This window comes from Apis dorsata, unplaced genomic scaffold, assembly GCF_000469605.1.
Source record: "Apis dorsata unplaced genomic scaffold, Apis dorsata 1.3 scaffold_172, whole genome shotgun sequence".
Classification (NCBI taxonomy): domain Eukaryota; kingdom Metazoa; phylum Arthropoda; class Insecta; order Hymenoptera; family Apidae; genus Apis; species Apis dorsata.
In genome coordinates this window covers 434,960-451,559 of record NW_006263460.1, presented here as the reverse complement: position 1 = coordinate 451,559, position 16,600 = coordinate 434,960, and the positions used below count along the sequence as shown (strand labels likewise).

General features: G+C 27.8%; 1 protein-coding gene across 1 annotated transcript in view; it reads right to left on the bottom strand.

Moving 5' to 3' along the window:
- LOC102670844 (bumetanide-sensitive sodium-(potassium)-chloride cotransporter) overlaps positions 1–3,165 on the bottom strand; it is a 23,711-nt gene extending 20,546 nt beyond the window's left edge. The window contains exon 1 of the mRNA XM_006614214.2: positions 3,053–3,165. The gene's annotated coding sequence lies outside the window, so the exon portion shown is untranslated. The remainder of the gene's footprint in view (positions 1–3,052) is intronic.
- Between the last annotated feature and the right edge of the window lie 13,435 nt (positions 3,166–16,600).

The following is a 16,600-nucleotide window of genomic DNA, read 5'->3' as shown; positions in this document are numbered from 1 at the left end:
AAATTTTTAATTAAATTTAAAAAAAAAAAAAAAAAAATTCAAGTAATTCCCCAATAATATCTTGTTTACTCATTAGACAATTTGTCGAATTGGGATCAATAAATTTTTCGACACTATCCGAAGGATGAAGCATTGTAAACGCAAATTGTGACGGTACGTCTTAGCAGGAGAGCACTCCCACGCTTTTAAGACGACCTTGCGGAGATACGTTATCGAACATAGTGGAATGCGTTTATTTAACACGATACAAGATCGATCTTATTGATTATCTTTCCACGAGTTTGTCACGTTTTCGTCACAGTTTCGTTCGTTTACATTTTTAGAATTGTTCCGTCTACTTGACCGGAAACTCTTGTTTGGATCTTACATCCGGTTTCGCGAAATCCAGTCTCCCGAATTAAGAGCGTTAAACTTGCACTGATTTATCATTTTGTATTTCGCGGCATGTGCACACGTATGATGATAACGATGTACTTACTTTCATTCGATAAAATTCATTTTACATCCTGATTATATGATTTTAATATTTTTATTCCATAATATCGCGTTACGTTATTTTATGACAATGGAATATCGATCGTTATCTACTGATAAGAGTAATCGAGAGTAACCGAGAATGATCGTGAGAATAATTCACTCTGTATTCTGATAATAAATACAATTAAATATAATTAAATTCTTATTTTGATATATACCGTTTATTATTATTATGGTTTTGAATTTAAATATCGAAAAGGAAAATTTAAATTTATCCGCGTAATTAAAATATTTCTTATTTAACAGATTTAAATCCAAATTAATAAATTGAAGAAATTCTTTAAATTATAGAGTAATATAAAATTACAGAACGAAAGGATTTAAATTAGAACACGAAACTCTTTAGTGATCTCACGACCTCACCCTCTGCAATTTTCTATGCGAGTGTTTATCCTTGTTACTCGTGTTATCGTTCCTCGTTATCCTTCTCGTCACAACAATTCACGTGGCAACATACATTCACTCATCAGAGTCATACAAAATGAATTTTATTGCTTAATCAATGTACATATATGTATTGATACATATATGATACATATATGTAAAGAATCATTTATATTTTAATGAGAATTAAAAAATTTTTCACTTTTCACGATACGAATGACTTTCATTTAATGAATTGCTTTATCGCGCTTCGTGATAACATTTAACAACATTGTTTTATATCATTTTTATAATAGATAGACGCATTGATTTAATCTCGAGATTACATTAATTCTATTAAAATTATTTTTAAATTTTTATTTTATATTAGATAAATTATTGATAAGTAAATACAGAATTACATTTTCTTTTTTCACGAGAATTAATTTCTATGAGACAAGATAATATCTTTTTTATAACCGTTCTATTATTTATTGTAGATATATAGTTAATATAGAGAGTATTCTTATACATAATATGAGATAACAACCAAGGATTCCTTACATTGAAATCAATATTAATTTGACGCTTGTCAAAACAACAAAAATATATCCCATTCAAACAAGTTATTCTTATCTTTAAATTATAAAACATATTGTATTGTGTTTTTGCTTTGTTTTCCATTTATGAGAATTGTAATTATTATTATTGCTTTAAAAAAAAATGAATAATTGAAAAATAACAGTTGTAAGAAATGAAGAGCAATTCATTTCTTATGTATACAGTATGTATGCATCTGTCGTAACAATTATCTCATATATTAATCATATATTAGTCATGTATTAGTAAACTATTTAAAACTTCTATTGCAAATAAAATAATTATATTTAATTTCATTAAACAACTTAATAATCGTATCATATATCATTACAGATTATTATCAATAATAATGTAATAATTCTATTATTATTCAATTTTGCTTCGATATACAAAGAAAAATCTGTTTCTTCATCTTTATCACGCCTCTTTTGAAATTTCAATTTAATCAAATAATTTTATTTATAAAACATATATTTTAAAATATGCTTAAAGTAATTTTTAGCAGCAACGAATAATATTTAACGGACAAACTCTATTCGTTCTACATACAATAACAGCGATAGAACACGTTCTAACGTGGCTCGCTAGAAGAAAGGAAATAACCGAATATTTCCGGTCAGAACCGATTTCTGCGCCAAGATGCAACATGCTGATAATTCATTTTTTCTTCTTCTTTTTCTTTTGATTAGCGAGTGATTCTCAAGTCGTGACTTCATCACTTAAATCGTTAATAAAGATGTTTATGATGTCTGCAATTCTTAACTTCCTTAAAGATATTATAAAGACTAAGGAATGAGAATAAATTGAGGAAACGCCCAGATATATAGCCAAATATGTTGTTTGATGAATTATTAGATATTATCGAGTGTTGTTCACACGATGAAAACAGATAGGGTTGAAGTGTGACACAACAATACTTGGAATTAATTTTAATTTAATCTCCTTTTATTAAATTTTTTCTTTTATTCTCAGAATTAATTATTCGATTCTTTGAAAAATATATAAAAATATCATTTTCAGATTTTTATCATAGACAGGATAAGACAGATCGTTTCAAAATAATAGAATAATGTCATCACGATTAATTGAAACAATGATGAAATAGATAAACACTGAAAATATAAATAAAAATTTTATCTGTTGAGAAAATTACTTCAATTATTAATCATCTTATTATTTTATTATTATTTTATTCGACAATTCATTAAGTACTTGTAAATATACATGTGTTATACAAGATAACAATAGAAATCAATGAATCTTTATTTTGTTGTAAATCTATTACAAATTGTTCTCTCTCCAAGTATGCTCGAACACGATAAAAGGTGATAAATAAAAGAAAAAATGTGCTCGTTATACGATTTTCAATTATTGAGATTCACGCAACTGTCGAGATATTTAAATACACGTCAAAATAATACACGAGTCGATTAATAATTATACAACCTTCCCGGATACAAAATTTACTTTGTATCCAACGTACGACGTACAAATACATCGTTATTACAAGTGGCGTAAAATTGACGATATAAATCAATCTATTAATATTTACCACTACATTTCGCTTCTTCGAAAATTTACAAAATCCATTTTAAAATCCATTTTTCCTAGTTCCACCTGTTCACACGAATCAAGATCCACAAAGCGATAATCACTCTTACTAATAACCACTAATTCATCTGAAATAGCAAGTGCAATCCATAAATCAAATCGGCAAATCATGAATTATCGTGTTTCGTTAATGGACGGACAACTCATTTCGTGGCTCATTCGAAAGTTCAATTCGTCGCGACGCGCATCACCAATTAAAAAGCAATTGGCCAGGCCCCATCGATCGGCCACACGAATACATACATTACTCGGCAATGAGAGATGTCGCAAGTTAGCACTGTCGATCGTTTTACCGGTTAAAACTGATACGTACCAGTCCATTATCGTTTCAAATAAAGCCGTAAAAGTCGAAAGTATCGTCCTCGATCTTAACGCGACGATAAGTTTTTATCGCAAATATTACGTGCTACGTGGTCAACTCTCTGTTTTGTTTTCACGAAACAACTGCTTATATTTTTCACACGCACGATACGTATCTCTCGCCTCCTATCGTGTCTCCAATCGGTTACTAACTCGCTCATTAAACTTATATACATAGTTGCAATTACGTGTAATTAATCCTCACGACAACAGTGATTCAGAGTAATTATTCAATATCATCATCAAGCTTGGAACGGAGGATCGAGAGAGATTATTAGACGCGCGGAAAAGGTTTTATCGGTTTTTTCGTTATTTATTTATGGATGAATATAATACGGTATAACCGATTCTCGTCTCTCGTTACTTTTATAATATCGAAAAAATTGGAAGATGGAAGAATATAAAATAGAGAAACATTTTTCTATAAAATATTTCTGTGAAAAATTCTTTTAGAGGGATATTTAGTTAGTTAATTGTGTTGGTAGATATTCGATGAAAAATACAATAATAATAAAGAAGGTAAAGAAGGTACGAATAGATAAAATATAAATGAAAAAATAGTGTTTTAATAAATGAAAAAATAATTATTATATTATACGTTCAGTTTCGATAATTTGTTTCGTAGTGGAAAAATGTTTAAAAATTATTGCACAGTTTACTTAAGAATACGAATATGAATAAGTAGGTTACAGCGCAACATTATGATTGCATCGTGTTAATAATTAATGGTTTGTAATATAGAAAATAATGGGGTTGGTTCGTTGGTATACGTGTAACGAAAGAAACTTTTATTTATTATACAAAATATAATTTATTGCATTCTATCGATGTCGACATATAAAATTAATTGCTCTAATTTGAATTTTAATCCAATAACGAAATAATAAAATAAGACAAATATTGTCAGTTTGATTTATATATCGAATATTCATTAAGAAAAATATTCATTTTTACTTCTATACATTGAAATAATCATATTTCTTTTTTTATTGTTGTTAATACCATATTATTAAATCATAATTATATTAATGATGAAAGATATTATTAATTCTTATTAAACATTGATAAAATTGATTATAAAATGATTCATATAAAAAAGAGATGAAATTATTTCTACTCTTCAATATTATTGAATTAATTCTATGTTATCAAATAAAAAATTAATTATTAATTCCTATTGAATTCAATTTAATCTGCTCTTCTTTATATCTATTTATTTTATGATGCACAATGCCTATTACAAATCAGTTTTATTACTCTCATAAATATTGTAAGTATCTTGTAAGTATAAATCACGTACTTAACTCGTAAACACATATTATCACAAACAAATTATTCTACTTGTAGCTATTAATCTACATAAACTTAATCTCTATTAAAATATATACCTAATCTGCATAAATCTAACAAATTTAAAATTAATAAATAAAATTTCATAAGTGTTATTTTAAACAATCAATTAAATTTAATTAGAATTTTAACAATAAAACTTTACAATTTTAACGATTAATTGAAAATTCTTATTATTACGATAATCTTTAACACAATTCTTCAAATAAAATTGATTTGAGAGTAGAGAATTACTTTTCTGACATGGAAAGCTACACGTGGTCACGATAATAAACCAGGTTAATTCGAAGAGATCAAACGAATGGTGTAAATAAAATTCAAAACGTTTTGATGATTCTTCTCAAAGAAATGCAACGACAACGAAATCGTTTGTCTATGCCTGACTTCTTCTGATTCTTGATCTTATTACAAAAATATCATCGTTTTCAAGTGTTTTCGAGTCAATATCTCGATTGGTAGCATCAACGCCTTCGAATCGAGTTATGGTTAACATTCTAGCACACCTACAAGTTTCAAGATTAATTTTAACAGGGTAGAAGAAATAAGATAATTTAACAAATGTTTAATCGAAATTCTTGATAACTTCATCAATAACTTTGCGATTTGAAGTTAAAAAGAGAAAATCAAAAAGAAAAGTCTTCTGATTTCGTCTTCTGATTTGCTGCTAAATTTACTATCGTGCATCATAAATTAAAAAAAGAAATGTTTATTTTTTCAGGCATTCGCGATCTGCATCGCATTTTATGATTGCTTTCCAAACATTTAAAACATTATTGCCATTTTGTGAATGCTGCGAGTCGATTTATCCGATTCTGAATAATATCTCTCAAAAGAAGATATTATTCGCATCGATATCCTGCGATACATTCGTTAACCAATTGACTCATTTTGAAGACACTCTATATAATACAATACAGAGTCTTGTATTTATTCGAATATTTTATTTACAATTAAAATTTTATTTACATTTAAAACTGACTACAGACTATTCTCAATCTTAATTAAATCGTACATAACAGCTACAATTTAGCTAAGAATAACAAACGTTGTTACAAAAAGATAAATCTATAAGAAAATTAATCTAAGGTTAAAAAAAAGGGTTAAAAAAATTAACTCAACGCGTATAATACGCGTTCAAAACGAAAATCAAGTGACCGTACTCACATTGTTATGAAACTCTGACATAATAACAAGTTCCAGAAATAACCACGTCCATTATTAATCCCATTATTCGAGTCGATCTCGTTTAGTCCCGCTAATCTGGACATCGGAGGCAAAGTTTGGTCCGATGGCGTGATTTAATCAAGATCGAATTTCCCAGAAATCCTTAAAAGCCTGGGAGCGTTTACGTCTATACAGAGATACAGATCGAGAAATACGCTGCCTAGAATCATAATATTAGGAAAGCGTTGAACCAAACAGGCTAGGATAAACCATTCAATCGTCAAACCGTTAATTTTTTAAAAAAATTAAAGAAAGGAATCGAGGAATAGGAATAATTATTCTGGCTCGGCTATATACACCACCAACGTCTATTTTAACAATTATTGGTAACAGTAATTGAATTTGGATAGCTGAACAGAACTTCTGCGAATTGGATTCGAGCGAGGAAGGAAATTATGAGTGAGAGGAAAGGATCCGTGAAATCAAATTTCGTTTCACCAATTTATATCGTACGAGGTATATCTAAAGCTCTCTTTGAACCTCCATTTTCCTAAGAATTGAATTGGAGAATAGGGGACTCCGGACACAATGCCATATCGCGAATAGCTGTTCCAGCTTTTCCCTAATTTTTTACGAAATTTTTACGAGATTTTTTTTTTTTAGCAGAGAGGTTAAAATACACGGGAATCGAGGCCAATAATCAAGACGTAGAGTCTTTGGTTTGGTTTTCATCCATATTTTCTAAAAAAAGAGAAAGAAGCCGTTTCCGAGGCGAAGGCCGGATATGCGGAAGTTTGATGCGTTGCCAGTTGCACGAAATTGTAGGAATCTCGATGATTCGCGACTCATTAAAATTAGCCAGGCTGAAAATAGAGGATCCACGAGGAATACGATGTTTGTCAACTAATGATTCACAATGCAACGCGGGATCGCTGTGCCAAAAATTTGACGGGCTGTGGCGCCCGAGGAAACGACAGATATCCACTTCCGTTCCATCGTTTTCTATATTTCTATATTTCATCGTTTTCGAAACGTTTCGAGAAGAAACGATATTTCGAATAAATTTTATACTTCGAAAATTTTGATTTAGAGGCAAGGTGCGAAACAACGAATGAAAAAAATATAAAAAAGATTCGTTTTTCTTTTTTCTTTTGTACACAGCATCGAGCATCTTTATAAATATTGAAAAGAATTTCAATCGGCAAAGTTGAAATATAACGATCTTCTGGTTTTCTTTGCATACTTGTACATAGCACGAAAACATTAGGTATATATTTCGAGATTGCTCTTTCGTAAGTCCACACGAAATCTGTAATGGATGTAAATCTATAAATGAGTATAATTTACATAGTTACAAGTTTAATAATCGTAGTTACGCAAAATAAACGAAAGGTTTAGGTGAAAAAGAAACGAAAATGGCCTTCATCCTATGTTTTACGAATTTTTTTACCTTTTTTTATTACTTTTCCCTCGCCCTATGCGTTTCGAAATAATTACTTCATCTTACAAATGTTTCGCAAACTATTCCTTCATCTTTCTACTTTTCTGTTCATCGAGTTTTTAAAACGTCGATAAATTCATCGGAATGTAAATCGGCTCGATTGTGTTATTGATCTTGACCTATTATAAAAATTGTCTCGAATTAAACGAAAAACTGCGTGTTATTTTATATATTTTTGAAAATATTTTTTTACAAACTGCTATGTCACTTGATTGACATGCATCTCGTATGCGAATACGTCGTCTAAATTCGATCGAACGAAGTTGTGCAAATAGAATCGAATCGTCAATAATTCCAATTCTAATTTCGGTGTGTTCTCTTGGAATCTGCGGGAATCTTGTTGTCTCAGAGACGTTTCCGCCCGTGGGGATGCGCGGTTTTACGAGCGATTGGAACGGAGACAGGAAGTGCGGATAAATGTTTAAACCTCTTCAGCTTTATGCTTGGTTACGCGATTAAAGTTTCTACGTACACATGGCCATGCGTTATACGCGTTTTATGCGTTTTCGAGGGGATTCTAAATAAAGCAACAAGAATTTGGTGGCGTGGCGGGTTGTTAAGTTGTCCCTTGATAAAAGATGGACACGCGGCGTTCCTCCTTGATCCGATTGCCCAAGAAATTAAATCGTTTTGGTAGGGGAAAAAAAAAAAAAAATGTAATGAATTAGACGCGAAAAGTAATCGAGCTGATTGAAATAGAAATCTAAAAAAAAAGAAAAAGAAATATTTGAATTTGGAAAAATAAAATATAAAATATCGAATCAAATATGGAATAATCGGAGTTATAATTGAAGGATAGAGGGGCTGTTCATACGAATTTATTTAAGATTTATGTTTAAAGTGTTGATAAAACTGTTGTGTTGATAACTGAGAGGTAAAATGGCGGGTGTTGTAATTTAAGAGCGCAATTGCCCTTACGTGTCACGGTAGAATCGACTTAACAAACGGTTTCATAAACGCGCAGAGATAATGGCACACTTTTTAAGCATCTTGAACGCGCGTTTGAATTAAACTTAATTCGAAAGTGGCAGAAACTTACTCGATCTAGAACTGATTCACGCTTCGTTTGCAACTCGAGCCTCGTAATAAAACGTACGTTTGACTGTTTCGTGGTTTCAAACGAAATATAAATTTATTTCGATTTGTGGTATTTCACACCGCAAAAACTTCTTTATGAGAATATCATGAATTAAATGTTAGATATTTCATAACGCGATTCTTTTTACAATACGTATTGTTATAAAAAAATACATTTTGGTTTTTGAAAATTAAAATAATTATTTTCAATAAGATATTTAAACAACACTAATTCTTAATTTTATCAATCATCACTATTGTGTAATCAATGTGTAATATTATAACATAATATTATATTATATTATACATTGCATCCATTACTTTTTTATTATTTTATGTAGCAACAATGAAACTCTCTTTCTTGTTTTTTTTTAATTAAAATTGTATTTAAGAAGTATTCTCATAATAAGTAGTCTATTGATAAAAAAATCCAATGATGGAACTGGTTTGGATTGGTTACAAGGACTGTTAGAAAAAGAAAGGATTAAAATTGCCGTGTCGTAAAAACATCGCTATAAAATAACACGCAATTCATTGTGAAAATGAAAATTTGCTTACCAAATTTTTAACCATGATTGATGATTTATTTATTTTTCTAAACATCTACTTACATAACAATAAAAAATTAAAATATTTATATGATACTTTTTTTTAAAGAATTAAAATTTACTTAGAAATATACAATATTATTATAATGATATATATTATAATAAATTTCTTCTACGAACATTGTATAACACGTATATTACTGAATATCACAATTCGAAATATTTTTCCTAAAAAAAATTTACATTTCATCGAACATAATTTATGCATAAACATCGGAATCCAATATAGATTCTTTGTATTAAAATTTCACGTAGTAAAACCAGTTATATACTCGTTCGATTGCAACTATCCAGAAATGATACGCATAATAATAATAATAATAATAATAATAATAATAATAATAATAATAATACAGCTACGGAGATCGGAAATGCGGCAAAGGGATAAACGTTAGAATTTTTATTGGCAAAAAATTCGCGGGAATCCCGGCAAAGCGTGTTTCAGTGTAAACGATTATTTCACGAATACGCGCCGGTTCGATATTTGTGGGTATATGTATTTCCTTCTACGACCGAGCAAAGTAACCCGGACATCTCGAGATCCAACAGCCCCAATCCAGTTCGAGCCAGTCCGATCCAGCAAACGATCCTCTAGACCACCTGGATAAGAGAGGGCTCTGCCACTCTTTTTAAAATTTCAATCGACTCTTTTCTCATTCAATTGAATATATGCGTGAATAGCACGAAAGAAAGAGAATAAAAAAAATAAAAAAATAAATAAAAAAAAGAGAATTGGACCACATTGGATAATTAAATATTAGTTAGTGTCGTGACACAAGCTTAATCGATTCCGCGAACGTCGATCATCCAGCCAAAAAACGTATACAATGAATAGAGAAGGAAGAAATGGCGGATGAAATGAATTAGCGGAGAGATACGTAATGTTGTTGCACGTGTCACGGTGATAAAAAATTTCTTTCGTCGTTATATGGATGAAATGAGAAGGGAATAATAAGGGAAGGAGAAGAGATAAGGGAATTTCTTGATTTAATTGTATTTATAATGTTGGTCGTGAAGCATACGATTGGAGTATGATTTAATCTTGGATAAAGAGAGTGGTATTAAATGTGATTTTATTCGAGTGAATAGCTTTAAATTGATTAATTTATTTGAATAATATTATGTAACGAGAAGTTTGCAGAAGTTGCAGTTGAATATTCGAAAAAGTGGAGAGAGATGGCTCCAAAGAAATGAATCGAGAGAGAAATAAGTGTGGCGTATTCACGATAATGACATGTCCATTACGTATCGAGTGTCTTTCTTATCGAATGGAGGAATAAGTAGAGCAGATAAGAAAAGTTTCTTGACACGATTGTATTTTTTGAATAAAGAAAAATTTTGAATTAAAGAAAATCGCGTTAAAATTACTTCATTCGATGGATCATTTTTTAAATTAATTTATTATTTATTTGAATGATATTATATAAGAAGAAATTGCACATTTTGCAAAAGATGGATTCTAATTGTAAAGAAAACACTCGTTCTCTATGTATGCAGCGAAATATTCAAAGAATGATGTTAACAGTGGGAAGATAGTTAAAGAAATGAACTGGAACGCGAAGGAACGTGGCATAACACTCGCGTGTTACGATGATTTTCTTTTATTATATTGGATGGAATGAGAAGTAAACGAAAAAAAAACAAATAAATTTCTTGACATAATTTTACGTATATTTATGCCTCGTGGATTGAGGATACCATTGGAGAATGAATTATTTGAAAAGTTCTCAAATTAAAATGCAAATAATAATAAAAATTTTCTTTTTATTTAATTTTGATTTATCGGAGATTCATATATTTTTTTTGTATAAATAATATGATATAAAATTATTTTAGAATCTGCAGTAGGGTTATTATTAACGAAAAAAAAACTCATCTTCCAGCGAAGTAATATACGTCTCTATAGAAGTATCGTTTCTAAGGCAGAAATCAATAAATTAAAGTGCGATTTAATTTCATATCTGTTTTTAATATGAATTTTGTTACGTTATTTCTAAAATAATTATAATAGAATAATTAAAATTTAATATTTTAAAATGTTATTTTATATTTTTTTTTTTAAACGAAATTGTTGTGTTTCATTGCCAATATATTTATGACACATTACATAAAATCATGAACTGATTTTGCAAAAATTGTGTTTCATTGTACAATATTTCATGCAATATGATTCATATGACATTTTCGCATGATAAATATAAATACGAAGACTGTCGTTAAATTCACTAAAAAGCTTTTTTATATTTTTGCAAAAGAATTATGCAGATAAATATAATTATATATTATAATTATATAATAATAAATATAATTATATATTTATAATATTGTTAAAATTTTTTAAAATCATTTTATTTAATAAATGAAAATAATGATCTAAGAATATTTTTTAAAATTTTCATGTCACTAATCAATTGTATTAAAAAATAAAAATTCTGGAATATCCTATGAATGGAATGAGTCATTCAAATGTTAATGAATACGCAAACGATAGAAAATGATGATAAGAAGATGAAAATATATAAAATCTACAAATGTTAATTAAAATTTAAACTTTAAGATTTAATGATATAATATAATTTGATCTTTAAAAGTTTTTGTAAAAAATTATATTGCTAGGAATGAAAATTAATAAGAAAGGATACAATGTATATTATAGTTTTTACTTCGTAATTTTTGTGCTATAGATAATTCTTTATGTTTCATAAACGTTGTATTTGCGGTATACTTGGTTAAAAATAACACGGTTAAAAACTAAAACTCTTTCAATGTACTGTAGACAATACTTAGTTAGACGTTAAAAATTGCTTGGTTTTTATATCGTTTTGAATTTTCTGTACAATTTTGTTTTTTATAAATTTAATTTTCAGAAGAATATTTTGCAAATATAAAAGTAACAAAAAATTTATATAAGAATGTATCTTTGATATAAACATTTTTAAAAATTTCATTTATATTCAGTATTATGTGTTCAATATATCAATTACATTCATTAATTTTCTTCAGACTTATTTCTTTCTGAAAAGTTTTTTTTTTATTTAAGTATAATAACATATATTTTTCTGATACTTTTATAAATATTGCATTAATATCTAATGATAAATAATTTTATAAAAAATAAAAATACATCTATTATTTGATTAATCAATAATTAATTACTATATTAAGCTTTAAAAGATTGAAATTAAAATTTAAAATTCAAAAAATATTTTTTTTATTATGCGTTTGAAAATAAAATATGCATTTTAATAGTTAATTGATAATTCAATCAATTACGTTGAATTAAAAAAGATAATATTCATTTTAACAATTTAGCAGTCTTATATACTTTATTTTGTTTAAAAAAAAACAGAACAACAAAATCGACATAATTTTTGTATTTCTGCTGACTATCCACACCTTCAATATCTTTCCCCTCTTCCTCGATAACGATTGATGTACCATAAATTCGTAATATCTTTTAGTCAGCGACCCCAAAAGATATATAATCCTTGAACAACCCCTGTACGTGGTTTATTCGTGGATAGCAAATTTGTAGCTACTCTGATCGGCTTTGCGTTGATCTGTAGTACCGAACACGCCCGCTAGGAGACTATTGCGACTCTTGTTAGTAATATCTATCTAGTAATATTCTATGCAGATATAACTATTGAAGGGAGAAGATTATGAAATCATAATCATGAGGGCGATGAATAGGAATATTAGTCTTTTAATGTGTTCCATTCTCATTTTTCCAAATTGCAGCAAGGCAACGAAAGATAAAAAAATTTTTTAAATTTAATTGATTGTAACTTCGGATGGCAAATACGTTACCATTCGAGTTTGTACATAGTAATAGCGTAAGTTGTATCGATTTTCGATTCGTTAGTAAATCGTATTTTCAAAGTGTAATATAGTAATATGTATCATAGAATAAGTTAAGTAACAAATAGAAATAATTTTAAGAAAAGAAATTATGTTGTATCGAGATTGATGAAGTCTCGATTATAATTTCTAATTCTATCATTTACGATAGAAATTTTGAGTAATGTAACTGATCGAGTTCGATACGATGCACCTTCTATTACTAAATTAGTTCGTGTATTTTTTGTGTATTATAATTTTGTTAACATTTTTGTATATGAAATTTTTTAAATAAATTATTTGAAATAATAAATTAGTGTAAATATAGTAAATATTTATATTTTACATGAAAAAAAGTATGTATTTGTTTTATATGAAACCAAAAATATTGGAAAAATGAAAACACATGTAGAATAATTACATTTATTTTGTTGATCCAGCTAAATGCATTTGATATAATTGTTGCAATAACTAATAATACGATTGAACACCATTATCATGTTTTATTCATCAATCTCTATCGTATAATTACACATGGTTTTATAACATACGTCGATAGGCATACACATTGATACATTCGTTTCTTCCTGATTTTTTTCATAATTCTACACGTTCATTCTCGAAGGATTCGTTACGAAGGGAAATCTTGTTCTAATTTTTTTTAAACATACACATTCCTCTTATAATATTTTTATTAGAACATTTATATATAATTAAACATTAATTTTTCTTTTTGGTACGATTGTTACACGCATAGAGTTGTTCTGTAAAATGTGTCCTTTTTTAAGATTTTATGCTTTTAATCAGATAGATCGAACAATCAAGATTTGATGAGAAATTAGTAAAGATTGAAAAAAAAAAAAGGAATTTTCAATTCGTTCATTAAAAATATTAACGAAATTGAATGATTACATTGCAAAAAGGAATGGACAGCATTGAAAGAACAACTCAATACGAAATCTGATCCTCTAACGATTAATATAGTTAAATAAGATTTATTTGGCGCATTAACACTGGTTTTAATCATAATTTTTCCGAATTTTTTTCCACGTTCGATATTGGATAGAACGATATCACATACACACAGAATCTTCTATATGGTCACAATGATTGCGAATTAATAATTAGCGATTATATCGTTAAGTAAGACAAAAATTCTAACATATTTCAATTACGAGATACATATTCTTCCATTATTAATAATACTATTCAGGAAACAGGGACATATGATTTTCCAACGCTTACGTCGCATTGTTTATGCTGGAAATAGATTTTATTCTCGGTAATAAAGCAAAACCATTTTCTTAATTAACAATGGCGTCGCACGAAGTTTGTCCTTCACTCACCCCGAAGAATTTTCCGAGAATTCACGTTTCGTTCCATTGCTTCGTCAGCAAATGAGATCATTACGCTTATATTCCTATCTCTTTGTCAATTTTTTTTTTTTCTTTTTACTCTAGATACAATTTTTAATCTGTAAATCTTCTAAATCTTTATAAAGATTTCTAATGTAATTATTCTGAATGTATCTAATTCTTTATTTTATGGCAAATGTTTATGCATTATTGTGATTTACAATATCGTGCAACAATCTTTCACTATATTCGAATGAAAAAGTTGGAATAGATGATTACGTAGTAACGAAAAAATTTTTGTTTCGAAGAAGCGACGCATCGAATATGTTTTTCTCAAATCCACCAAATATTGATGAAATATTATTTATGAAATAACATGCTATTTTATTTCATATTATTAAACGATATTTTAAATTATTATTTCCGATAATGTTATTTAAGAATATTCATAAATTTGAGATATTTCTTTGTTTGAAATTACATTATCAAGTTTATATTCAATGCTAAAATTGAAGAATCACTAAATTTTGATCGAAAAATTGTCGATTTTCGTGATTTTAGGAAAAAATATGCTATAATAATACAATTCAAGTATAAATAAAATAAAGATAAAAGTTTTGTTGTTTAAATCGAGTCCAGATTGATTATTATATACGATTCTTTTCGAAATTATAGTTGAAATTTTTTGATCACTAAATAGTAATCTTTTTAATTTTAATGTCGAGCGTATATCGTTCATATTTCATAAATAACAATATTAAAATAAAAGATTCAAAATATTATATTATTTTGATTAAAATTCAATTAGATCCAATAATGGGTTTTGCACGAAACTGTATAAAATATTGGTGAGAATAATTGTGTATTCTTACACGTGTAAATTGTCATTGTTATTTAATTTCGATCGCGATAAATGTTCGATGTTCGTGTTCTTATTAAAGCGTATTAAATTTTTTACGATCTGAAATATTTCTGTCGTCTTTGTTCGACGATATTTTAAAAAAATCAAGTATCACGAGCTTCTTCATATTTTTTTTCAACTATAATATAATTATCAAATTACAATACTATAAAAATGTTAATTAATCGATACTACTATATAGTGTTTAAATAACGGGTTCGATAGAAACTACGAATTGACCCTGTATTCCTGGTTTTATTTTTCGTTTTTATACGTGGTCGAATTCCTTCTATTCATCACATTTCGTAGAATCAAATCGTTCGATTTCGATTTATAAGGAATAATTTTAGTTTTATAAGGGAATGCGTCTAAATTCTAAATTTCATAACGTGTTATAAAAACACATTGACTGTATTATTCCACAAATTTTGTCGATTTATAATTATTACATATCTTTTTTTTATTTTTAGATTGTGTCTTTAAACACATTATATATTTTGTATTTTAATCAATAATTGTTTTAAGGTTAATTGAAATTTATAAAAACGTACATATATTTTGATTTTTCTGTAATTTGATTTTAAAATTGTTTTTTTTATTAATTTTCATATTTAGACAAGTGATAAATAAACATAAAAAAATATACTTTTTTTTTAATTCAGATTTGAAGATAAAAATTTTAAAACATAAACGGAGAATTAAATTAATTTTTAAGTTATGTACAATTAAAATTTTAGGCACATAATATAATTATACGTCAGTTCTCTGCAATTATTCACGCAAAATAAATATTTTGTCTATTTTTTTTTTTTTTTTTTAAGACCAAGATTAAAATCAAAATTAAAAAACATATTAGTCCATTAGTTATATTAGTCCATATATAAAATCAATTGGAATTGTTACATAGGATATAAAAGACAAAATATTTACTTTTAACAAAAGACAAGAAATTAATCACATACGCGTACATTATTCGTAGAATGATTTAAATATTTATATATATATTTATATTTAAATACGGAAAATAACAAAAAAAATCATTTTTCGTTTTATCGAGCAAAAACCTCAATCACAAAATTTGTTTCGCGCAAAAATTAATTCTCGACGGAAAGAATCCATTTCTCAGCTCACGAAGAAATCTCGTCGGTCAGAAATAACCGGTCTAAATTGACGATGAATCATTAAACCGATCGTTTATGTTCGTCGCATCGTCCGTGATTGTTTTCAAGCGATAAAACAAAAAAAATGCTTGACATTTCACAGGAACAACGGCATTCAGCGAAACCGACAAAATTTATGGGATAATTCTAATGCATTCCTCAAACGTGTTCGA